General features: G+C 44.6%; 1 protein-coding gene across 2 annotated transcripts in view; it reads left to right on the top strand.

Moving 5' to 3' along the window:
- The first annotated feature begins 1200 nt into the window (after positions 1–1200).
- PLD3 (phospholipase D family member 3) overlaps positions 1201–26008 on the top strand; it is a 269488-nt gene continuing 244680 nt past the window's right edge. Inside the window, exon 1 of one of the 2 annotated variants that reach the window (XM_085625365.1) lies at positions 1201–1284. The gene's annotated coding sequence lies outside the window, so the exon portion shown is untranslated. Of the gene's footprint in view, positions 1285–1541; positions 1691–26008 lie in introns of those variants that run through there. The other variant, XM_085625364.1, reaches the window with a different exon arrangement.

Here is a 26008-nt window from a genome sequence, read left to right as displayed (position 1 = left end):
AAAGAAACTGGGTAGATGGAACAGGAGTTTGCTGTTTCGGTTCAGGGACGGAAGTGTGGTAAATTTACTTTGTTTCCCCTTAGGTTATCTTAAAAATCTGGGAAATCTAAGCTGTCCCTGTAACCTAGGTGGCAAACAAAGCCTGTTACATTTTACATTTTTTTGTGGTTTCTATGCAAAATACACCAAACATTACCTAATTCCGTATTTTAGAGAGAGTGCCTTGACGGATTTTAACCTAGCCATTAGAGATCTATTGTTGTTAAGCTCAGATGATGTAATTTTTAGAGTTAGTCGTTTTCTTCAAACCGCTGTCCGAAAAAAAAAGAATATGGCCTGATAAGTTTGCACTATTTTTGGCATCATTTGCACATTGCATATTTGCACAGTGCTTGTTCCTTTGCACATGTTATAGTTAATAATGCCTGTTTTTATTGTTTTATCAGGATGATTGTTGTGATTTATATGTATTTTTATGGATGCAACTTTTAGAGCCAGTCGTTTCTTTTAATTTGCTGTTTGATCTCGAGCAACAATGAACACGGTCTGATAAGCTTGTACTACCTCTGCATTATTTGCACATTGCATATTTGCACCAACGGTTGCCCCGTTGCATATGTTATAGCTAACAAATGCTGTTTTTATTGTTTATAGGGATGATTGTTGTGATTTACATGTACTTTTATGGATGTCTTTAATATATCTGAATAAAGATCATTTGACTTGACTTAATTGGAGAGTACCGGCACTTCTCAGAAACAAGCAGGTACTCTGGTACAGAGAACCTGCACTTCTATTTTTCCATTTCAAGCACTGCTGATCTGCATTCTACAAGATGTGCTGTGCAGCAAGTACTTTAACCCTCTATGCTACTTTATGAGTCAATGGTGCGACAGGATTAAACAGAGAACACTCCTGGAACTGCATTAACCATCAGAGTTATCTAACATTATTAGAATCCCCTGAAATTTACTACGCACACAAAGATCTCAGCAGCAGCAGTCTTTTTCTCTGCAAGTTATTTTAAATACAGCCCCTTTATGATTAATTAAGTAGCCTAGAACAGATTTACTGTCTCATGTCTCATTCTTGCCAATTAATTTTCAGAAGATGAAAAAAATATATTTAATTTTCAAACGCCTCTTTTCATGACTCCGCTCATCATGACGTCACGCCCTTTCCTCTGCCACACATCGTCCCTGAATTTATCATGGGTTCCTGAAGTCATTTTCTCCCAATTCCAGAACAGCTGGGCAATATTACTTGCTAAGACTGGCGATTTAGGTGAGAAAGTCCACGTTTTAAATTGCAATAGTTAATCTGTCTTTCGCTTCGAAAATCCTTTGCACCGATGCAAGTCAACCTTTATTTCCTAACCTGCCCTGTTTTGTTCCCAAATGTTAGCAACTAAGCAGATACTACAATAACAATAATAACATCGGAAAGAGCAACAATAACACGCGATCGGTAACTCAGCTCTGACATCTGTTGCTCATGTCTGTTCAGGCGGGACAAATGAGAAGAATAGAGTTTATGACTCCGCCCCTGAGGGGAGGAGACACAGTGCACAACAACAATCCTCTGTGTCTTCTCCTGCACGCCAGGCTGAAGAGAGAAGAAACTCTTAGGCAACAAAGGGAACCGGGGATTTAAGAAGAACCATAGCCCTGAGAACGGCGTCAATGAACAGGCAAGTAAATAATAAACAGCGGGGCTCAATTTGTTCATCCTAGGCCTCATGCCTTTCTTATGCTTCACTATTAAAAGTTTGGTGACAGAGTTTGCTAGACGTGTTAAACTGATAATATTCCTTGTGTTCTGCACTTTTAAGGTAAGTTAACGAGTAAGGGATTCCTGGTAGCAGCATATCCCTCTGAACGAGCGATAGAGTGGACGAGACTTAACAGTCGCTGATGTTATGGGGAGCGAATGTGGTCTGACGGCTAGATTGCCAACTTTGGTGCTGGATACTAGGGTTCGAGTCTCGGGGTCGACTCCACATCCTGTGATTCTGGGCAAATCACTTAATCTCCACGTGCCTGAATGTTACCGGTGCTCATGTAAAGCGCTCCAATACCTTCGCGCTATATAAATCTGCATTAAATAAATAACATTTGAATAGTGCTTGGCCCTGACAATGATACAATTTATTGGGGTAAATGAATCGTTATACAGGTTGCAGGGAATGCGGAAGACAAATCGATGATGTATTCAGACATTTCAGGCTCTGCTCCAATTATATCCAGGAAGTTAGGTCTCCGAAATAGGGTGTCCCATATGTTTGAGTATGTAAGGAAACGTCATTTTACCTCGGAGATGCTTTCTTAACTGAGTAGGCTCAAGAAGCAGCCACTTGTCTCCGTAGTGTCCAGCTGGACACGTGATGATGCAGCTCATTCCTAGGGGCAGTCCCAACTCCCACCTAACCAACAAAGGCTTCATCAGTCAGATGACCCCCCATAGCTGCCATGGTTTCAGATTGCTTATGTGTGACATTTTCATAATTAGAGTGTAATTATGAGTGACATTCAGTGACTATGAATGGCACTTTTTCGCGGGCAAAATAAAGTATATATATATATATATATATTATCTACTGGCGGTCGCCAGTAGATAGTTATAGTTAGGACCCTGTTTCCATAGGAAATCCGCAACATTCTATTTGGAATAACTTTGGCGCCGGTCGATGAATCCTCGCGAAATTTTCAAAATAGGTGGGGCGCTACGCTCCGCTCCTACCCTGAAAGTCTCGGGGCGATTCGTCAAGCGGGGGCTGAGAAAAAAGGGGGGTCCCAAAACGCGTTTTTCCCATGCATTTTTCCATAGGACCTTTAGACACAGCTACAGCCCGAACGGCTGAACAGAGTTACTTGAAATTTCGCAGAGAGGTAGTCCTCAGGTCAAGGAAGTGCCTTTTGTAGGTCTGGTGTAAATCCGTTCAGTAGTTCCTGAGAAAATAGCATTTAAATCAATATATATATGTGGGCGGAGCCTAACCACACATCTCATCCTGAGATCTGATTGGCTGTCAGCACTTCATCCAAGAAGTGTTGGCAGCCATCTTGGGACCAATATACATGATAGCACCTCATTAAAAAGCATTGCAGTTAATAGAAGGTTTTAAGACTTTAGTTACATTATAAATCATTTGTTGATGGTACCATACTCATTTTAGGAATTGTGGTATGTTCTAAGGTGATTTCACCATGTGAAAAAGCCTTCTGCTGGGATATCATGATTGAGAGAAAAATATTTTCTCATGCTTTTACCACAGAGGTTTGGAAGGTGATCTATAAGCTAAACTGAGAGCTTATTTTCTGTAAATTCACATTATCTTTCTCAGTCATGTGAGAATGAAGTCTGACATTCTCAGTAAAACATGTACATCCAACAAGGGCAGAGACTGTCAGTTGATTCCTTTGTGTTCTACTGCAGCTTTCCAGAGTGTTCCAAAGAACTACTAGAGCGCTAACCGTCCTACTTATGATAAATGTATGGCACACCTGAAGCCATCTTGCTTGGATTAAAGTGGTAACTCTTAAAACATTTAATATAAAAAGGAACAAAATGAGGGGGTTCATTTTTCCATAAAAAGTATGATTAGTGCTGCAGAAAGAAAAATTAGGGCACATTTTGAGTGACTTCTCAAATCCTCTTCTATTTCATTAAAAAATTCTGACATGCAGACTGAAACATGCACTTTCAATACCAGCAGCAGTTTTCCCTGGTGAGCAGTAGCTTTACTACAGTGATCTAATGAGCAAAAAGAGTGCTAACATTCTGATTTTATGGCAAATGTGTGACACATTTGAATGCCTTCTTGATGGAATCAAAGTAAAAAACTGAAAGTATTTCCTACTGAGGAGAATGCAGTAAATGAGGAAATTAGGAAACTTCATAACAAATAAGTCTCCCAAGATGGCCACCAGAGACAAAAGAGCCCAAATGTAGCCCAAATATCACCCAGATGTAGCCCAAGTATAGCCCAATGACAGAATGTCCAAGAATGTTCTTAAAAACAACTAGAGCACTTACTGTCTTCATTATGACAAAAGTATGGCACACCTGAAACCATCTTGATTGGAATAAACTGGTAACACTTAAAACATTTAATTTAAAAAGGAACACAATGAGGGGGTTCATTTTGCCATAGAAATTATGATTAATGCTGAAGAAAGAAAATGAGGGCACATTTTGAGTGACTTCTCAAATCCTCTTCTATTTCATTAAAAAATTCTGACATGCAGACTGAAACATGCACTTTTAATACCAGGAGCAGACTTCCATGGTGAACAGTAGTTTTACTACAGTGATCTAATGAGCAACTAGAGTGCTAACATTCAGAATTTATGGCAAATGTGTGACATATCTGAATACCTTCATGATGGAATCAAAGTAAAAAACTGAAAGCATTTCCGACTGAGGAGACTGCAGTACATGAGGAAATTAGGAAACTTCATAACAAATAAATCTCCCAAGATGGCCACCGGAGACAAAAGAGCCCAAATGTAGCCCAAAATCACCCAGATATAGCCCAAATATAGCCCAATGACAGAAGTGTGCAAAACACTTATTATTTTGTGTTTTTGCAGTGTTATATAGTGCAGACTTGTCAGGTATTGGAGTGCTTTACATGAGCATTGGTTACATCACACAAGAACAAATTCATTTTGGTTGTAGACATGGGGAGACTAAGTGATTTGACCAGAATCACAGAATGTCGAGCTGAAGCAGAAACTTCAACCTGGTTCCCCAGTTGCAAAGTCTGCAGTTCTGGAAGTAACACCACATCCTCTCCCCTAAGTGCAACATTTAATCAAGTTGTCAACTAGATAAAAAAACATAACGATAACAAATAATTTAAAAGTGCTTTGTCGCTATTTGAAAACTCAGAAAATATGTCCTTATTTTAGTCTTTTAGAGCACTAACCATAATTTTGATGCCAATAAGACCCTCTCATATATGTAATTTCTAAAGGAATGCTCTAGGTATTACAGTTTTGATTACATCAAGATGATGTCAGGCGTTTCACACTTTTGTAATAAATATAGAATGTTAGCAATCTAGTTGTTCATTAGGATACTGTTGAGAGGCAGAGGCCAGGGGCACGGACTCTGAAAATTGAAGGCAGGTAGGAGGGTGCAAAGGCAACAATTTAACCACACTGAGCAGGCAGGAAGGGCCGTGGAAGCACAACAGACTATGGAGGGCCAGGTAAAGGGGGGCAGGGGCAACAAACCAACAATACAGGACTTGCAAGAGAGGCTGTTGGAGGGAAGATCTATTACGGGTCAAGGAAGCTAGGGGCGGTCCCCAGAGCCCCGGGAGCCACCACAGAACTGAGCAGGAGAGTGAGTCAGGGACAAAAGGGGCACCTTAATTTGAGCCGGGGTGCCTAGGAACGCTTGCTCCAAAAATGAAGAAAACAGACATATGAGACATGGAATTGGAGGCAGAATACAATGGCAGTTTAATGAGAAGATGCAACTTCAAAGAAACCGCAGAATAGAGACATAAAGTACAAAATACAGAATCCAGATAATCATACAGCTGTCATGATATTCTCTGTATCTCAATTAATGGACTGACAGAGAGAGAGAGAGAAAACACATCTATAAATGCATCATGAGAAACAAGTTACACCAAGGAAAATGTTACCTAGGAACACTCACATTTACTCTTAGAGCAAGCATTCCTGCAATTACAATACAACATCTTTTAAATGCAAAAGTAAAGAGAACAATGGTTAAACATAACATGACATTTCATATAGGTAAAATAGAATAAGATACTTCAAGCAAAGCAGAGCAAGACATTTTAAGCAAAGGAAGACAAGAGCTCCCAGTTCTTGGGGAAAACCTGCACAGCCTGTTAACCTACATACAGACGGCGAGGTTGTCCGTTGATATCTGTGGGTGCTCCCTTTTTATATCATTTTGTGGGCTCCTTTGCACGCTACATCTACCTACGTATGCTACCCAAAAGCTTCGTCTGCAGATTTTACCAGACATTTCGTCATTTACCCACTTAATGCTGACAATGGACTGGGTGAAAAGGTCAGTCTCTCAGGCCAATCGCTTATCGTAAGTTCCATAGAGCAAGCAGAAAATAATGGGTATTGTACAGGAATTCAATATATTCATGTATAAAATCTCCTCAGTTCTCCTAACTTGATGCTCTGCGGTTGCCACTTCCTTAAAAGCGGGAAACCTGCCCAGGAAGCAAGTACCAGTCCAGGATGCAGCCTACTGTATGTCGACAGCTTCAGGGGGATGTTGAACTTTGATACCGAGCACGGAGCACTCGGGTAGGGTGGGGGCTACTAGTTTGGAGCAGAAGGCCTCGCAGACCTGCCTTCAGACTGCTATACACTAAAATTGCAGAGCTATGGTCAATTTAACAAAGAGGCCTACATATTGAACAGAAGGGCCTACACAGGGGTTTTATGCTGGCTGAGTGGTAAGGATGTCTCAGGATACGTATATAGCAACACAGGACCCGCTGGTCAATTTAATACGGCCTACAAATGCGGCTGGCAGGGCAAGGACAAGGGTCTCATACTTCAGGTGTGGACAGAACGGGCCAGGGGCCCCCTGTGATACAAAATCTACCCTCCTTCAAGGCTGTGGCAATGTAATAGACCATTGTGGGCAGAAGGAAGAGGCAATGGTAGTACAACCATACATGCCAACAGACCCGATTCAGCCAGGAAACGTCCAATGTTTTTAAGCTCAAATGGGCTTTATTTGATCTGTCTCCTGTCTACAATATCCTCTTTTTCAATGCAACTCAAAGGGGAAAATCAATACCCCAGTTTTTTTTCAAAATCTCCCTCTTACCAAGTTCAAAATGTTCGCAAGTATGGTACATTGGATCATGGAAGGAAATGGGATAGGGACATGGACTTGGATAACAGAGGACAGGAGAGACATGGAGAGGTGCACCAAACTGACCCTGCAGGGCAGGCATCAGGGTTTGCAGCAGCACAATACACCACACAGGGCATGCAGGATGGGAGTGCAGCACAACAATCCATAGAAAGCAAGAGGGAGGGGACAGGACCATGCACATGGACAACAGAGAACAGAGGGGCAAGAGGCAATGGTAGCTAGCTGACCATAATGGACAGACAGGAGAGAAGGCTGCAGCATAACAGACCATAAAGGGCAGGAGGGACGGATCAGGGGCATTACAATGGAACAGACAAGCCAGGAGGGAGGGAGTAGGGGTCTGCACATGTAAACAGAGGGCTGGGGGCAAGGGGGCAGGGCAGGAGCAGCAAGATAGCCATGGAGGTCAGGCAGGATGGGCCCTAGAAGCAAGACACAACATGAAGAGCAACAGTGAGACTGTGATGGCATACACACAGACCATGGAGGGAAGGTGGGAGGGGGTCAGGGGCAGCTAACTGGCCACACAGGGAAGGTGGGAGGGGCCATGGCAGCACAGAAGACCATGCATGGCAAGTGGGAGGGTTAGTGGCAGCACAATGGCTATGATGGGCAAGAAGGAGGGTGCAGGGGCATGCACAAAGGACGATGGAGGATAGAAGGGAGGGTTAGGACCTGTGCACAGACAAGAAAGTTCAGGGGAAGGGGCCTCACAACAGACCACACGGGGCAGGCAGGAGGAGCAGTTGCAGCACAACAGACCAGGGAGGGCAGAAGGGTGTGGCAGTACAATGGACCATGTAGGACAGGAGGAAGAGGATAGAGGCATGGCATGTGGACAGGCAGGGTGGAGGTGGCAGGGACAGGTTACAGTCATCTGACAATGCTAGGCAGGTGGGAGGGGAGTGGCAGCTCAACAGAACACTCAGAGTAGATAGGAGTGGCAGGTCCATGGGACATGGTGGGCAAAAAGGATGGAGCAGGGGCATGCACAAAGACATCGGAGGGCAGGGGGAAGGAGAATAGGGACAGCAAGCTAAGCACAGAGTTTAAGCAGGAGGTCAATGATGGGGCATAGAATTGGGCAATGGAGGGCAGGAGGAGTGGACTGGTACATCATACTAAATTGAGGGCAGTGGCAGCACATCAGACCATGCATGGCAGGAGGGAGGAGGCTAGTCCATGGATTCACACAACAGAGGATAGGGAGGAGGGGGATGGGGCAGCAAGCTAACTGTTCAGAGAAGGCGGGTATTAGAAACGTTATTGTTTTTAAAACATTTTGTCTGTGCAAACTACTTAAAATATGAACAAGTATGCAGCATAATCTCACTTTTATTCAGGAAGAAGAAGACGTTAGTGACTGTGACTCCGGGCTCACTTGGCAAAAACACCCCCTGACCCTCCACCCCCTATCGCAAAATGTAATGCCCGTGAAAAGGGTAGGTGAACACAGTGTTATATAGAACATAGTCCTGAGAGCACGATTGAAAATGAAAACTAGATATAGTGTATGGTATAAACTATGCACCAAAAAGTGTGATATAAGATGAACCAGGCGTGAAATATAATATGCAATACATTGTGCGCAATGACAGATTCATTGGAGAGCGCGAGATAGCACAGGCACTAGCGCGTGATATGCGATATGCGCCTTGGAGTGTAATATGCACAGGGCAGTGTTGTGTAACCTAACTAGTCTCTAAAGTTGTAATATAAAATATGTGCTGGGGAGTGTAACGTTGCACATGCACTGTGACAAAGATATGGATCCCAAATTGTAATATGTATGGCATAGCACTGTGCGTTATAACATAGGCATCGAGGAAGGCACGTTAGATGGGGCAATATAACCCGTGCGAAGACAAGTGTGGCATGACATATTCACGGGGTGGTGTTACAGTGCACATGGGCTAGAGAGTATCATAGCATATGCAGTAGCTAGTGGAATACAACACAGAGGTGTGTGGCACTCGGCAGGCAATGGTGGGTGTAACACAGCATTGGGCTCTGTCAGGAGCGCGCTGTGACTCGCAAGTGATGTTCGTCCCCTTTCCAGAGAGTAAAATAAAAAGTATTACACATCCGGCAGTGGATGTGTGTTTTATTAACCGTGAGGGGGGTTTCTTGCATAGTTTTTGTCGAATTTTTGTCGAATCCCCTTTGAATGGCTTGGTGTGCATGTGTATTAAATGTGCCCGTCAATAGCTACCCATGTTTGTATAAATAAACGACAAGGGTGTCTACCGGGATTAGGCACGGTAGAGCATCAGACATGTCAGAGCTTCACTAGTGGTGTAAATACATTCCACGTGGATTAATTGCATGCATAGTCGCCTTTTAATGAATATCACGCAAATCGTCATGGTGATAGGTACGTACGGTTTGTCCAGCATGTCCTAGGTGTGTCTATAAATATATATTTTTTAAAAATAATAAAAAACAGTGGCCGGCCCTGGGGATTGGGGTCAAAAAAATATAATTAGGAGACAGGCCCTGGGGGATGGGGTCATCAGGGCCAATAAATTAGAATAAGAAGGGGAACCACACAGCCCCCCTTCTTAAAAAAATAAAATAAATAAAAGACTGGCATCGTGCCAGAGGCCATGCCCCCTCCGTGCAGCACTCTGCAAACGCGCCCCCAACAGGCCTCTCCAGTATGCGCCAGGGAGCTGCGCTGCAGACAGGTGTTCTGAGGCCAAGCCCCTTTTTACACCTCTCTGCAACGCAGCTCTGTGGCGCTTACTGTAGGTACCTAGTGGTCTAGTGTGACCCTAGGGACCCTTAGGATTCAAGGGGACTTAATCTCTCAACTTAGAACAGCCACAGGGCGTGTTTACACAGTGGTGAAGGGAGGGGACGGGGCCTGAGGTGACGTGTGCAAACACGCACCATGGCACGTTTTAAATTGGGGATATAATTTCCCTTCAATACTGAGGGCCCCTGGGGGCTAACTAGCCCACCAAGTGCTTCCAGTAAGCGCCACTGAGCTGCATTGCAGAGAGGTGGTCCAGGCCGTGCCACTTTTTACACCTCTCTGCAACGCAGCTCTGTGGCACTTACTGGAGGTACCTAGTGGGCTAGTTGGACCCTAGGGACCCTCAGGATTCAAATGAACTTAATCTCCCAACTAAAAACGGACACAGGGCGTGTTTACACAATGGTGAAAGGAGGGGACGGGGCCTGAGTTAACGTGTGCAAAAACGCCCTGTGGCCTGTTTTAAGAGGTAGTTTTAATCCCCATGCCCTATTATATACTAGGGGCTTATAGAGGAGGTAAGGCTAATCACAGGGGGACCCCAACGCATAATGTTCCCTAGTGTATGTAGGTGTTTACACTGTATTCTAAGTGTCTTTTAACATAGCACTGGCTCTAGGACTGGTTAGTCAGACTCAGTTACCACCAGTATCCGTCTGAAAAAGTTGAGGGTACAGGATGATTTTGCAACAAGGCTTCTTTCTGCTCTTCTTTTTGTTCTTTCTGCACGTTATCCTTCTTCCTGCACTTATCTTCGTATTTGAGGACTTCTGTTGCTTCTTTTTGCACTTCTTTTGTTTCTTTCTGTGCATTTTTTCTTCTTTCTTCACATGTCCTATCTCTGTAGGCATAGTTAGAAATTAGCATTTAAAAAACCTTTGAAATTAACAGAAAAAACCATAGGTTTCAGGCACGTTATAGTTAGGAATTAGCATTTAAAAAACCTCAGAAATTCACTGAAAAAACCATAGGTTTCAGGGGTGTTATAGTTAGCTGGACTTTTCACTTGTACAAAACCATTGAAATTCCCCCGTTATAGTTAGTTCAGCTAACTATAACTCGCGCGCCCGCAATGCACTGCTGATGACGTCACATATTACATCACTCATGACATGGTCAGTGACATCACTCATGACATCACTGATGACATCTCAAATGACATCACTGATGACATCACTGATGACATCATCCTTGTGATAGAGTGGCAGACCTCCTCTCACCCTAATATAACCTTTGATACACACATTCAAAAATAGAGACTAAAATTTTCAAAACAATGGACATACCAATACCAGTTACAACAACCTCTTCAGTAATTCTAAGATCCACATACACATCCACTCATTCACCAACAGTCCAATACAGTCACTCATACATGTACTCACTCATCATATGTACTCATACACCTATACATCCTGTTACACAATGCCACTCATCCATAGAGTTACTCACACACATAGTCACTCATGCTAATAAAGAATCAAACATACATTTACTTGCATATACAGTTATACACACACCACCACACTTACTTCTACGGAAACTTACACATACTTAGTCTTTTAAACAATCACTTATAGAAACACATACTTATTCATACAGGAACTCTTTCAATCTCTCACTCTCACATATACTCACATATATACACCAATAGTCACATATACTAGTTTAAAACATATGTAGTTACTCATAAAGACACTATTGAGACAGTCATTCACTCACTAACACACCCATACACACACTCATCCACCCATACAGTCCTGCACACATACTGTGTTCAACACATACAAACAGTGAGTCACTCATTCATGCACCTATGCACTACGTAATACCCCCCACCGAACCATGCAGACACTCAGACTGATACTCAAAAAACCAACTAATAACCTATATAGACACCCATGTAGCTACTCACCAACCCATGCAGCCACTTATACACAAAGTGAGAGACTGATACAGATATTTACATATTTAAACATTACTCACTAAGCCATGTATTCACTATGATACACTTAATCAGTCAGTTACACAATCAATTTTTCAAAAACAAATCATCCATTTAGACACTTATATACCCATTTATTCTTCCATCGACCTTGAGATATACATATATAACATATTTAATTTTCAGAATAACACACATTCACTGGATGATGTCATCAGTGATGTCATCAGTGATGTCATTTGAGATGTCATCAGTGATGTCATGAGTGATGTCACTGACCATGTCATGAGTGATGTAATATGTGACGTCATCAGCAGTGCATTGCGGGCGCGCGAGTTATAGTTAGCTGAACTAACTATAACGGGGGAATTTCAATGGTTTTGTACAAGTGAAAAGTCCAGCTAACTATAACACCCCTGAAACCTATGGTTTTTTCAGTGAATATATATATATATATATATATTTTCCCACAAGGCTGATCATTAAATCGAAACTCTTACTTTCATAGGTAAATACCAAATTACACTTCTCCCAAAAACATCACTCTCTAACAGCCCGCCCCTTCTGGGCTGGCTGATGGGAAATGGGCTGGCTGATGGGAAATGCTTGAGCTCAGCTGAAGTGGTTTCTAGCAGTGGTGGACTGCTGTGCTCTATGTTACATTTGCCTCATTGCTGCCCAGTGCTTGACTCTATGGCCCTGCTGGCATTGCACAGGTCAGCTGATCCACATAGGTCACAGCCAGCGAGGGCGCTGTATTATTAATGGCGCCCACGTCGCTCAACGGACACCTATCAAGGCCAGTCCTCTATAGTTGATCCAGTCGGGGCACTGCCAGCAAGATCTCACCCCTCTCATAGACGGGAGCTGGTAGGAGGTATCATAAAGAGGAAGGCTGAGTCTCAGGGCCCATCGGTATGTAGAATAGCGTCAGTCAGTAAAAGCAGGGGCATTAAGGGGGGGCCTAGCGAGAAACAGGAGTCAGGCCAGGAGCCTCCTGCCTGGCAACCAGAATGCCAGGGGGAAAGCTAGCCGCGTCAAGACCCAACAGAGGGCCGATCCGCACCAGATGTAGTGCACTGAGGGAGGCCTATCCTGAAGTGCCTGCGAGTAGACAGCAGAGCTGCCTGCCTCTGCAGCCCTGGGGCAGATTATCAGTGCGGTATAAGGGATGGAGAGGCAGCCGGGGTACGCACGCACTGGAGATCCCGCGGGGCCGGCGGCAGGGACCGATGCCAGAGGCTGCGGAAAGTGGCCACACGCTAAAGTGATATTAAAAGCTATAAAACAGAGAGTTATTATGAGCGTGCTACACTCACAGGGATTGGTAAAAGACAACAGGCTCAGCGGAGTCTGAGGTTTTCTGTGGTAGGTCGGTGGTCTAGTAGTGGTCACGCACGCCTCACATTTGCAGTTCATTGCGACGTCTTGCACACTAGTACCTCGGCCGGGTGATGTCAGGCCTGGCTGTAGTCGTCAGTGAGTGACTCAGCCGCCGCGGGTGGGAATTTCAATGCAGCAGGCTATTAAGATACATTGTAGCAGCAGTGCACAACTTGATTAACTGTTTACTGAGCCTGTGCTCATGCTGGTAGCAGTGCCCGGGCGTGTAAGTCTGCGGGGCGCAGCAGAGCCGGCGTAGGTGTCACAAGCGTGCGCGCTAGCAGCCTGGCGTGGCCAGTTACTCAGCAATGGTACAGGCAGCAGAGAGTCAGTACTGTGGCATTAAACTGTGTGACAATGCATTTCAGTGCGGTGATGCAGAACACCACACTGAAATGCGTTAGAGTCACGCCTGATGAGTGATTCTTGGCAGGTCTGTGACCCTGCTAATAAAAAGTGGCAGGCGCATGTGCCCTGGGAGGTTCTACCCACAAATTCATAGTGTATGTGCCATCATATTATAAGAATATGGGCCTAGGGACCTAGATGCTACAGTGGCAATGAGGGAGGTCTCACCCCAATTGGTGACCTGCTCATCAAGTGAATAATCCTTTAATCTCCTGCAACAACCCTGCTGCGGTAGCTGGTATCTGCCAGAGAGGACACCGGGCTGGGTCGCGATCCAACACCTCCCAAAAGTTTCTACTGTCTCAGTCGAAACACAAAGCCACTCCTTCTCCACCGCCTGGCCCGTAGTACCTGTAGCAGTAGTAACAGTTTCTTGCCACCCTCGCTGCATCGGTGACCGGGTTTTGAAGGAAAGCTGGACGGGAGCAGAGAGCACCCCTTGGTGGCCACTTGCAGTCATCACCAGTCAGAAAAGACCGTTTGCTGCCTTCTGCACCTGCCGTCATCTGCCCACAAAAGGACAAGTGAGGCCACCGCAGCAGGTGTGGCGCCGCGGCCAGGACGACTGACACTGTATGCTGAGGGTCACGGTTCGATCTCTGGCTCCGGCGGCAGGGGTCTGCCTAGCACCATGCGACTCTGGGCAATAGCTCGCTTAATCTTCCCAACGGCCCCCAGCGCCGAGATACCCCTTCGGGCGTGATTTGTGCGCAATACAAGTACTGGAATTTTACTAACCAAGCCCTCCACCCCCCTGCAAAACCAGCTAGCCTGGAGAGGCAGAGCTGGGCAGGAGCTTCAACGCTGGAAAAGAGCGGTAGCCTTATCCCGAACACTGCTGTGGTGAAAGGAGGAGCTACCAGGCCCACCACTGCTTGAGCATTAATACTGATGCTGCCCCCACTGGAGGGAGGAAGTACTGCACCAACCTATCACATGGCCACAGATGCACGGGAAGGTGAGGGGCATATGGGCAACTGCTGGTCCTTAGTGGATTGAAGCATAAATAGTCCAGCAGCCCCCACTTGTAGCATATGAGACAGACTGTGAACGCTAACTCACTGGGGCACTAACTAGTACACTTCCACTGAAAGGCCTTAGGCACGTGCACCACAGGGAGAAAGGAGACCAAGAACGTTGAGGTTTCCACCCAGCAGCCCCAGAGCTCACCCGCTCTAACCACTTACAGCGGGTTCCACACAGGCAAAGGATGCAGGGCTCGAAAAATCCCCAAAACGGTACTAGTCCTGCAGTACTAGTACCTTGAAAAATCTCCTCGACCTAACTGCAACCTACTTGACCTCCGTCTCTGAAAGCGGAGCAAATGTGACAAGATAACAAGATTTAAAGGCATCTTTATTGCTCATTAACTTTGTACACAATAAAAATGCCTTTAAATCTTGTTATTTGCTCCGTTTTCACAGACAGAGGACAAAAGTTAGTTTGTCTTCCTACTCGCCAGAAAGGACGAGTAGGACCTAAAAACAGTTCGACCTCGTTAAATTTAGCTTGCATATGTGAGCGGTTGAGTGGATTTTTCGAGCCCTGGGATGCACTGCCCAAACACCGGATAAACTCAACTGGTCCTTGTCGGAAACTACCCCAGTACTTGAAGAAAAAGAAGAGAAAGGACTTGCCACTAACCTCTAGGCAGGGCTGCGGCAACAGACTATAGCAGTGACACTGTCAAGGGGGATGTGTGTGACGACCTCCCTGGGAAGACCGGCGAAACAGAGAGACAAAAGCCTGAAACGCCACCCAGCAGAGGACAGACGGCAGGTCACAAAGACTTCCAGACACGATCTGACACCTCAGAAAGACAGGCCTGGCACGACCCTGCGACTAGGGCACCATCAGTGTGTGCACAGACATTGTTTGGTTGCACGCCATTGATTCTGTGCCATTGTAGCACCACAGTACCAGACACTCCCCGATGGCCTTGCCACAAAAGCCCTGCCATAAGCCTGCCTGAAGCCCATCACCCTTGAGAGGAAGGGAGAATCGTAGGAACTGAGCAGCAAAAGAAAGACGAGCGCCCCAACCCTACACCTGCACGACGAAGGAGGGGAGGCAGGAAAGGAAGACGCCTGGATCACAAGGTGCAACCCACGGAGTGTCACTAGCTAAAAAGACTGAGGACCACAAAGACACCACATTGTTTGTCCAGTCTTGCCAGTTGGAGACAGCCCCAAGCAGGAGAAGCCAAAGGAAGACTGAGCTAGACCAGAAGGTGGACAGAAGCACACAACGCTGTGACTGGGGTCAACATGTTACTTGTTTCGAACAGTTGGCAATTCAGATATGTTCAAAACAATGTTATTTACTTAATGTTTTATTTGAACCTTAACGTGTCTTTGAGCCTCTTCAGCGTGCTTTAAGGCCCTCTTTACGAGTGACCCATTATAATCCTTGGAAACCTGCATCCCTCCTGCCGACCCTGGTAATTTTGCACAGGGAGAATTACTGTGAATTTGCTTTTTTGGGAACATCGTTTTGGAATCCGACTTACTGTGCCAATATCTTGTGTGTTTTTTCCTGGTATTCCACCCCAACCTGACAAGGTTGCCCAGTAGAAGTAGGTGAAATATCCTGGTGGAATACAACTCGCCATTGGTGCCCCGGTTACGTTTATAATTCTGATGGCTTGGTTAATCCCATTACCAGGCCCTTTAGAATAAGTGTCGCTCAGAACATTGGCCTATGCCTTCTGAAATACTTCCTTTGTAACTGTGTGCCGATGCTAACCGATGGTAATCATGTTCAAACTATGCATGGGTGTTTGGTTCCTCGCCATTCCACTCTACATTACTCCACGTTACTCTCCTCTATGCCACTAACTTTTTGCCATGCTGAACAGCAGCCACACTGGTGTACAAAATGGCTAAAACACATTGGCAAAGCCAGTACCTTAGGCACGACCTATTGGGATTGCCAATGCTTGTTTTAACCCTAATCATCTCCCGGTCAAGTTTTTTTATTTTCTTGTAGAGTCAATATAGACCATCACATGCTTTGAAAGAAAAAAACATTCAGAACAATAGGTTACTGATATAAACTTAAAAGAGGTAACAAGTTCATGGTTAAAACAACGCCTACTGCCTTTTCTCAAAAAGTCTATCTGGTCCAAGAGAAACTGAGTATTGAAAGTGCTCGAGCGCAGAGGATCCTGTGAACTTTCTTTCTTATCTATTTAAAGTGCTTGAGGCTGAAGCATATTTTCGCAAAGAGAATGTTGGTACCAGAGGACCTTCGATGTTGTAGATGCTCTGAGGCAAAAGACCCTATAGACTTTATCTCATACGTCTTTTAATGTCCTTCGGACTGAAACATGTTTTTCCAGAGAGTTGATCGGCACAAAGGACCTAGAATATTGAGGTGCTCAAGTGCAGAGATCTAAAAGACATTCACTATTATGTCTTTAGAATGCGAAGAGCAGGGAAAAGTTAAACATTAATATAGGAAACATGAAAAGGTGGCATCATTAAAATAGGATTGATTATACTCCAAATTGCCTTGTCAAACTTTTTTGTCAGAAATGAAAATGGATCATGTTTAGCTAATGTTCAGCCTTGTTTTTAGTTGTATTCAATTCCCCAATAACAGTTTGCCTGCACGTCCATACTGATAATTGATTAAACAGATTCCTTAGCATGTACGTCGTTCTTTTCATAATGCCGGACAAATACTAAGGATATGTATTAAGGCTTCCTTTGTGGCTCCACATAGCCTGCAGCCGTGGTCCGTGTCATTGTTTTTGCCACGGTGAGAGGCTGGCTAATGTTGAGTGGATCCCAAACCTGTACAGTAGATATTTACTCTTTAAGACTCTGGAGAAGCAGATATCAAAATAGGGTTGTGGTTTTAAGATGGTGCATTAATTTATAATTTGCCTGGTGTGATCCCGTTTGCCTGCAGTTGCTTCGCCTTCCAGTACAAATTGTTTGCACAACAATTTATCCAAAGCTTTTTTAAAACATGAGTTTGATATCGGCTGTAACCATAGGTTGTCCATCTGAAGAGCACTTATGGATTCCTCCTCATGGTGTCTGTAGGGAGACTTCTTGCAAGATGAGCTGATCTCGTGCCATGTGAGATGTTTCTGGGTGTCTGGTTGAGCTGATCAGAGCTTGTAGCGCATTTTAAAGAACAGGGCATCTGCTCGCTAGGGCTTGTGTGGCAAGACTGAACTCGAGGCAAACTTGGGCCTGAGATGTGTAATTGGGGATTCTCAGCAGTGGGTGAAGTGGGGAAAAAAAAGTAGGGGAACAGTGGGTGGTGAATCGGAGGGCGGGAATAACCCATGGACTGGGTCAGTGGGCGGAGTCAGAGGTGTGGACAGAAAGAGCAAAACATCCCAATTTTTAGTATTTGTTTGGTATTTCACTGACCATTTACAACTTATTACATTATTTAATTCAACCAAGGGATACACATGTTTATTAAAGGTTGAATATGAGTTATTGACATTAAAATTTATTCACAAAGTGGGATACGTTTCCAATCACAGAATGAACCAAATACACTTAAAAGTGAAAGTACAAGCCATTTATCTCCGAGCCATGCAGTTTCTGTCATCAGCACTTCTCCTTCTATTTTCCAAAAGAGCAGTTCAAACATGAATGGCAAAATATCCCAGTTTGCAAATATTTTTCACCTAATTATGGCTCTGCCATATTTGCCACATATTACACCATCTGCTGCATAATCTGATGATTTTAACTAATACATTGTTTGTATCTCAAATGGATTAAAAGTTACAAAACAATGGGACTTGTGTTGCTGTGAAGTGGAGGGCCCTTTGCAAAGGATGACGGGTCACCTCTCTCACTGCTGCATTTGACTGTTACACTGGTACTGATGAGGCAAAATATTTGCAGAGACATTTAGTATGTATAAAAATGTCAAAATAATAAAGCATCAGAAAATATACTGCATTATGCTGCAGACTTTTTGTTTGCTGCATAATTTAGTCAACACTGTGGCATAATTTTGTTCTCTCTTGCTGCATAATTCCACTGGCCCCAAAGCAGGCAGCACATGTTAAAAGTGCTTGTGCACGGAGCAGAGAGGCCGTGAAATTTGCAAACTTAGTTTGGTGTGCATGCAAATCCTGCATTGCAGATCCCTGGTGAGTTGCACTACTATTGCTGAAACAAGGCCAATTGAGGTACCAGTGGGTGAGGCAGACTGACTTCAAGGGTCCTGTGACCTCAGTGACCAAGTCACTGTCACTCTGGGGTGTGTTGCTTCATAAGCCTGTCCGCAAAACTGGAGGTGAACTTCAGTATGGATTGTGGTGGACAGGCCTTCAAGGATAACCCACACTTGCTAATGCTAGGGTCCAACTTCTGGTGGTAAGACACCTGGGCTTCTACAGTATAGCTGGGCCTTCTAATGTCTAGCATGGGAATGTGCTCCCTCTGGAGAGTGGTTTGGTGGAGTGGTCATGAAGGCTGAACTGGGTTCCCCAGACCCAATTTCGGCAGCTCTGGCCATAGTGCCACATCCTCTCCGACACTGAACACCATACCGCCCCACTGAGAGAAATTTGCACTGCCTTCAGCTATAACCAAGTTGTGCTGCGCTATAAACACCTGGATGTGACTCAATTCAAATTATGCACTAGACAAGTAATATGCTGCCTGAAAAAAAGTAATAACATCTTGGAAAAATCAATTACTCATAGGGAATGCAAGATTAAGTAAAACATGTGAAATGTAAGCAGGAACAACGTGGTGTTAACAGGGCGCAACAAGGATAAATGCTTTATTTCTCTTTGTTTTTGCTGTTTTCATGTGTGCTGCATTGTGCAGCACACACAAAAACAGCAAAATCCCATGCATGATTGTTTATGTACAGTAAGGTGTCCCTTCCTGCACATAAACAGTCATTTAAAAAATGACGAGTTGCATCTTCGATTTGTTACAAATCGCCATTTAAGATTGTTTATGTGCAGGAAGGGACACCTTCCTGCTCATAAACAATCATTCCATCGCAACGCAGGCACCCTTTCACTATGGTGCAAGGGTGACTGCTTTGGTGATAGGCAGCTGAAATTATCACCAGCGCAGGGAGAAATGCAGGGCTGCACTGTATTGTTGTAAATACGGTGCAGCCCTGCATTTCAGAAGTTGCAGGGCGCAGCGTAAAGCCAAGAAGGCTAAAGCTGCACTCTTTCACTTATTTGTAAATATGCCTCGTTGTTTAAAGAAAGATGACAAAACAAAAGTGGCGCTTCACTGGCAAACTCTGCAAAGGGGCCCTAATGTGTTTTGGTGTGAATAAAACCAATCTGGCCACTTTGCGACCACTCTGACTTGCTTTATTAATTATTTTTAGTATTTTAAACCATTTTTCTCTCCGCCCTGAGGCTGCCCTTTGGAATAGAAAAATGTCGAAAAAGACATTGTGGCATGCTATGTCACTATTTCCTCTCTGTTAGGTCTATTTTTATGTAAATTGGTATTAGTAAGGCTATCGGATCCCTTCATGTTCTAGTTCAGAACTCTTTTGTGCCTGTTTGAACTCTACAGGTCTTCGTGCTCCTGGGCCCTTGGTACCCGCAGTTTATCATCTGCCTACAAATAAAGAACTACTAAATTCTTTATGAGAAGCGTCTTCAATACATTACAGACATTTGCCGCAAAAGGGTTTCTTTCTTTTTTTGGATCCAATTCACAGTGGAACAAATAAAGGGAAGAACGAGTAAGAGAGCTGTTTCTTAAAATCACGGTTTCCAGCAACAGAGAAGGAGCCACACAGAAAGAGAGGCAATAAGAGGAAGTAGTAAGAGAGGCGGGGGCAGCGGCATAGTGGAAGCGGACACTGTCCTTGTCTTCCCTGGACAAGAAGGAAGAGAGACAGAGTCCTTTTCCTTCTATGCCCACCCCAGCCATCCCCGAACGGCCATGAATGGCCGAAACTTATCTATAAACTTTCACTATTTCTGCCGTCCTGGGATGCATTTCCAAAAACAGAAAAGTAGGAGAACGGATTGCTTCCATTTTAAGAAGTAGGGGCACGCCGTGCGCTTCCGATCCCGCCCACTTCGTCCACTGGGACTCTGACTATAAACCTGTACGTCTTAGCTATTTGGCGGTCCAATGATGTAGCATGTTTGCCCCTCATAATTTCACTTCTATATGTGATAGAGGGAGACAATTTGCAACTCATAACGTTAAAGCGCGAACAAACTGTGGGGCCAAATAATGATTTTTATTAATAAGTGGAATGGTATTCCCAGTTCCACTGCTTTAGATTTCATTAATTGACTGTGCTAATTGTAAGTGCCCCTGTCGTCAATGATTCCTAAATATTTACCCAGTCTCCTGTGCTTGTGTCTGCCACGGCTGCAGAAGCTCAAGGTTAGTACTCTTCAGAGAGAGCGAGGAGTTCGACCTGAATAGGTAGATCCATTTGAGTGTGTGCTATTCTTAATCTCGATAAGCAGCTCTGACTGGAATTTCACAGTCACTTGTAAAGTGCCCCAGTTTCGTTGGCAGAAGAAAGCACACTCCTCTTCTAAATGTACACTTGGCAATTTACCTTGGTGCCTTTATAATGGGCATTGTGAATTTGTCTTAGTGGAATGAGTACTACAAAACTGGTATCTGATTCAGAGTGCGAGTTCAAGCTGCCAGGCTTTTTAGGTCTCGGCTGGCGAAGGCTGCGCTTGCGCAGTCTCGCTCGCGAGATATAATGACTTGGAGAAGAGGGGCTGGAACCCGCCCCTCTTCTCTCCTCTTCTCCATTGGCTGGCCTCTTGAATGCTGGCCAGCCATTGAAGAAGAGGTTCGTCACTCCGAACAGGCCCCATCCTTTTCGGATTCGGGGGCGTGTTTTTTCGTTACTTTTCTCTGGGCGTGTTTAAACGCCCCCGAATCCGAAAACACGCCCCGAATCCGAAAATGCCGCTGCCTTTCTCCGAGGCATTTCTGCTTCACCTCGGAGAAAGGCAGTGGTGTGCTCGTCCTCTCCCCCTGCTCTCGGGCAATCCATGTGCTGCCACACGTCGGACCCTGCGTGCAACTCTGCTCATGTTTTATCGCGGCCTGTCCAGGCATTGAAAGTAAGAGTGGGGGGACTCTTGACCCCACACCGCTGATGAGCAAACGGGAAGGGAAATCTGTCTCCAGCCTGTGACAGAATCCTCGAGACCAGGGCTTCAGTGGCCCAACCAGAGCACAGCCCCGTGGCTTGAAGGTGAAGCAAGATACCAGCAACATGCAATTTAAGACAACTGCCCTGCACTATGGGGCCTCAGCCCACCCATCCTGCTCAGAGAACACGTGATGCCCTGATTAGGTCCGAGGAGCTTTTACAGACATGTATTTACTATTTTCAGTCTGGTTAACTGCAGCCCTGGTCTCCAAACTCCAAAAGCAAGGGAATAGGATCGGAAATAAACACTATTGCACAGGTCAGCTCATCAGCCAGAGCTTGGCAGAACAAAGTGGTGTGGGGGGAGGGGTGAAAGAGAGGGAAGAGAGAGAGTGTGAGAGAACACAAGGAGGGGGAAATGAGAGAACATGAGAAGGCGAGAGAGTGCCAGGTGTGGGTGGGGTTTCGAGCCCATCAGGCCACAGTTAGCGTGCTACATGTGAGGGATGAAGTGCGGCAGAGGGATGAGGAGGGGCATACAGAGTGGGTTGGGGGCATCTGGGTACAAGTTTTGGAAGGGTAGGGGCGGAGTGCACCCGGGAAGCCTTGGGTCTGTAATTTATTTCCCGCACTTGGGTGCAAGGAATGGCGTTCGTGAAGAGGAGGGGGGCGGGGAGCCGGGATGCTCAGTCGGGAGTGGGCCATGCCATGGATCCAATGGGGCGTTACCTCGTATCGGGTGGATGAAAGCAATGCTGGGCACTGCAAGGGGCGTGTCTCCAGAGTTAGTGGTTGGCGCTAATAGTTTGGTAACAGGAGCCATTGTACTAAAGGGCTTCAGCCCCACCCCCCACCCTCCATCGTGTATGTCAACACCGGGCTGGGGGACATACACAGCCGCAACAGAGCACTTCACAGGTCTTTAAAAGACCGTTTGCAAGTTAATGAGGCCTGGCTGTTTCACCTTTTCTAATTATTTAGTAGTATTTGTGTGTGTGTGGCTCTGTGTGTGGGTGCAAATGCAATAGGTCTAGCATTTGAGAGAGATTAAGCTATTGACATTGTAAATAACAATGCCGTTTCTTTAAATGTTTTAAAAACAAAAACATAAACAAAAATAATGTCATGAGCAATGCCAATAGCTCTAACTTTAACAATGCCGAGACCATTGCATTGTAAATGCTTGTTTCATAATTGACCTGGGGTGTAGTTGTTGTATGATTTGGAGAGAGAATTCTTAACACAAGTGGCATTGGAGCAAGAGTGCTCTGAACACTTCCTTATCACAAAGGTTAAAACAGCCCAGATCTCCTCTATATCTCCTGCCTTACCAGAGCAACCTGTGAAGTTCATATTTGAAATTGACAGCAAAGTTTATTGCTCTCAACGAGAACAATTGTATGCACATTCAATTACTATACCATACCATCCTCAACAACAAGCAGTAATTCCAGTTCCATAAATGTCTTGCAGAATTCTGGACCATCTCTTCTTTCCCCATTACTTTCTTGGAACTTAATTTTGCTAGTTTGTTCTTTGTTATTAAGTTGCATAATAGTTTCAGATACTGAACTGCCCTGTGCGGACCTTTTTATGTTTAGAAAAGTCTAGAATGGCTTCTTCTTATGCATTGTCGTGTCCTGTATTTCTTAGACATGTTTGTATTTTAGTAGATGCAAATTGTATCCATTATAAGTGACCGAGTGGTAAAAGTTCCTATTAAAACACTTTTTACACACAGGCATTGCAATACAAATGAGTCTAGTTTGCATGTAATACGTGTGGCAAGCATACAGAGGCTCAATTTTTTTATGTATACCAAACTGTGATTACAAATTTATCTCTACCTGCTTTACGTATGATTCGGTATTATGGAACCTATTAGCTTGCCAACAGGCAGCTAAAGCGGTCTGTAGCCTGATGCTAAAAAGCTACTACATTGTTTTTATTTGGTGTATCTACAGATTGATACTCCATCCACTTAGGAGACATAGTCTAGACCTACGACAACTACCCCATAACTCTACCCTCACTACACACTGAAAGCCCTTTATTGCCCCTTAATGCTACCCATCGCTGAACCCTAATACCCCTCTAAGCTGCCCTTTCCTAACCCCTAATCCCTTACTAACCCATAACGTTATCTTCCCTGAGCCCTAAAAATTCCTTACTACCTTTTACGCTACCCTTCCATGAACCTTTAAAACACCTTACTACCCCTTATTGCTACACCTCCATGAAACCTACAAACATCTTAAAACTATGCTTCCCTGAACTCTACAAACCCATTACTGCTCCTAACACTATTTATCCCAAAACTCTAAAAACACTAACTACCTCTTAATGCTACTGTCAGAACCCCTTTCAGAGGGCCGCAGGAAAAGCAGGGGTTACTGGGCCGAACAGTGGGGGTTGTAGAGTTGCACTCCGGATGGCCCAGCCCAAGTACTTCTTCATCATTTGACTCTCAATGGTAGTGCTGGTTGAACAGTTCAAGGGTTTTTGAGGGAGGTAGGTCTATAGCATACACAGGTTCAAGACTCAAATTACACAGAGTAACTGCAGTAACTGATAATTTAGTCAAATGCTGTTTTTTGTGATAAAAGTAGTATTTAATATAAACACATGTAGGATAAAAACAAAATAATTTAAAATATCCCCAGTTTCTTAAAGTCAGTGTGCTAGCTCCATCTTGTGCTGTATCCCCGGGTCTCTCTTTCCCTTCTAGTGGGCTGGTATTCCCCTTTCTATAATGCAGACAACTTTCATTTTTGGCCCACACTAGTCACCATGTGGCATTCTGAGTTTGGCCTTTAGAGTCCACTTCAGCAGTGCTATGTCCTTTGTTCGTGTACCTTCCCGGGAGGCCTAGTGGCCTAGAACAGTCTTACCTCACCCTATGGCAGCTGGCAAGTGCAAAGGGACTGGGGTGTGTCGTCGCTAGCCCCTCGATGTTAGCGGATTGCGACCTCTCGCAGTTTTTCCTGATGACACGTCAGGCCTCGACAGTCTCCAGTCGGCCAGCATCAGTGTCGTTTGTCTTCTCCAAAGCTTTCTCAGTGGTTGGTAAGTATTTCCAAGGCATTGGTCTTCTAGGGCAGATGTCTAATTCCCCAGCTGATACCCTCTTAACAGGACATTCCAGAGAAACTGCCCATGCATAGGTGGGTCACCGACTTCAAGCAGTAACGGTGATGGGCCTAACTTTAGGGTTTTCTCCACCTGTCATACGGGGGTCACCGACTTCACGCAGCAAGGACAATTACCCTAACTTCACTGTTGCCCCACATACTGAAGCAGCTAATTTCACATGGCAATGTCGACATCCCTAACTTAATCGTGGCCTCCAGTTGGAATAAGGAGGTCGCTGACTTCCACAAGAGAGGGCAGACGGCCCGTACTCTTCCAGCGGTTCAGACTGAACTTTTCACACTTTGCTCACCTTGCAGACTGAACATTACTAAAGTTGCTGCTTTTATCCTCCCTCATATATCTCTACTTTATGGGCTTCAACCTACACCATGCCTTTTTTGAGCCTTCCTACTATAGCGATAGGCCAGTTGACAGCTTTCTGCCTTTCTAGCTCTTGTATGATATACATTTTTGATCACCATCGTTTTGATCTTGGCATTTGATTTATTGTGGCTTTCCTGATGAAGACATTTTTTTTCTCCAAAACGTCCGTTGACACTATGAAGATCCATCATTAAATCAAAAGCAAGTCAACTGCCCCTCAAATTTATTGTATTTCTGATTTTTCATCTGTATTATATACTTATTATTACCTTTTTATAAATTTGTATTTGTAAACCTTATGAGTGAATGTCCAGTATTTCCTATATGGACCATTCTTATAGGACATACAGCTTTGCGGTGTTTGGAAAACGACTATCACTGTTATTAATGTTGATTATACTTTGATGTTATTATCCCATATATGTTTATCCAAACAGTAAAACAGAAATTACAATAGTCTTTTAAAACAATTTTGTATGAATAAAAAAGATTTTAATGCTAATTGTTGTACACTGAGACTTTGCATATTAGGTGGGAATAATGGTCTTGTATACTAAATAGACCAATAGTTACCTAGGAAATCATTCTTCAGCAAGGTTCCGCTGGTCTAGGCAGGCAGGTAGGACTGGTGCTCCAGACTCTGGGCAAGTGGTTTAACATCCGGGGTGATGGTCCCTCACCCAACAGGCAGATTAGCAAACCTTGGCCCATTGTCTTGGTTACAGCAGCTACAGCTAGAAGTCTTGATTATCTTTCCACACTGGTGGACAGTGCTGTTGAACAACTTGTGGGACTCACGCCCCCACCTTTTATAGCCCATATTGAAACCCGGATGTGATTTAGCATCTGGTCAGTTGAAATTCATGCTGTGGGTGTCGACTCCATTGAAGTACTCTCTCCTGTGACCTGTTCTTTGTCAAAGGGACAGTCTGCTACAGCAGGAGCGTCTGCAGTTCCAACTGACCCACCACACATGCCAAGGGAGTAATCAGGGGATCACACCTGGC

Source organism: Triturus cristatus, chromosome 9 (assembly GCF_964204655.1).
Source record: "Triturus cristatus chromosome 9, aTriCri1.1, whole genome shotgun sequence".
Lineage (NCBI taxonomy): Eukaryota > Metazoa > Chordata > Amphibia > Caudata > Salamandridae > Triturus > Triturus cristatus.
This window is presented reverse-complemented; position numbering and strand designations above follow the sequence as displayed.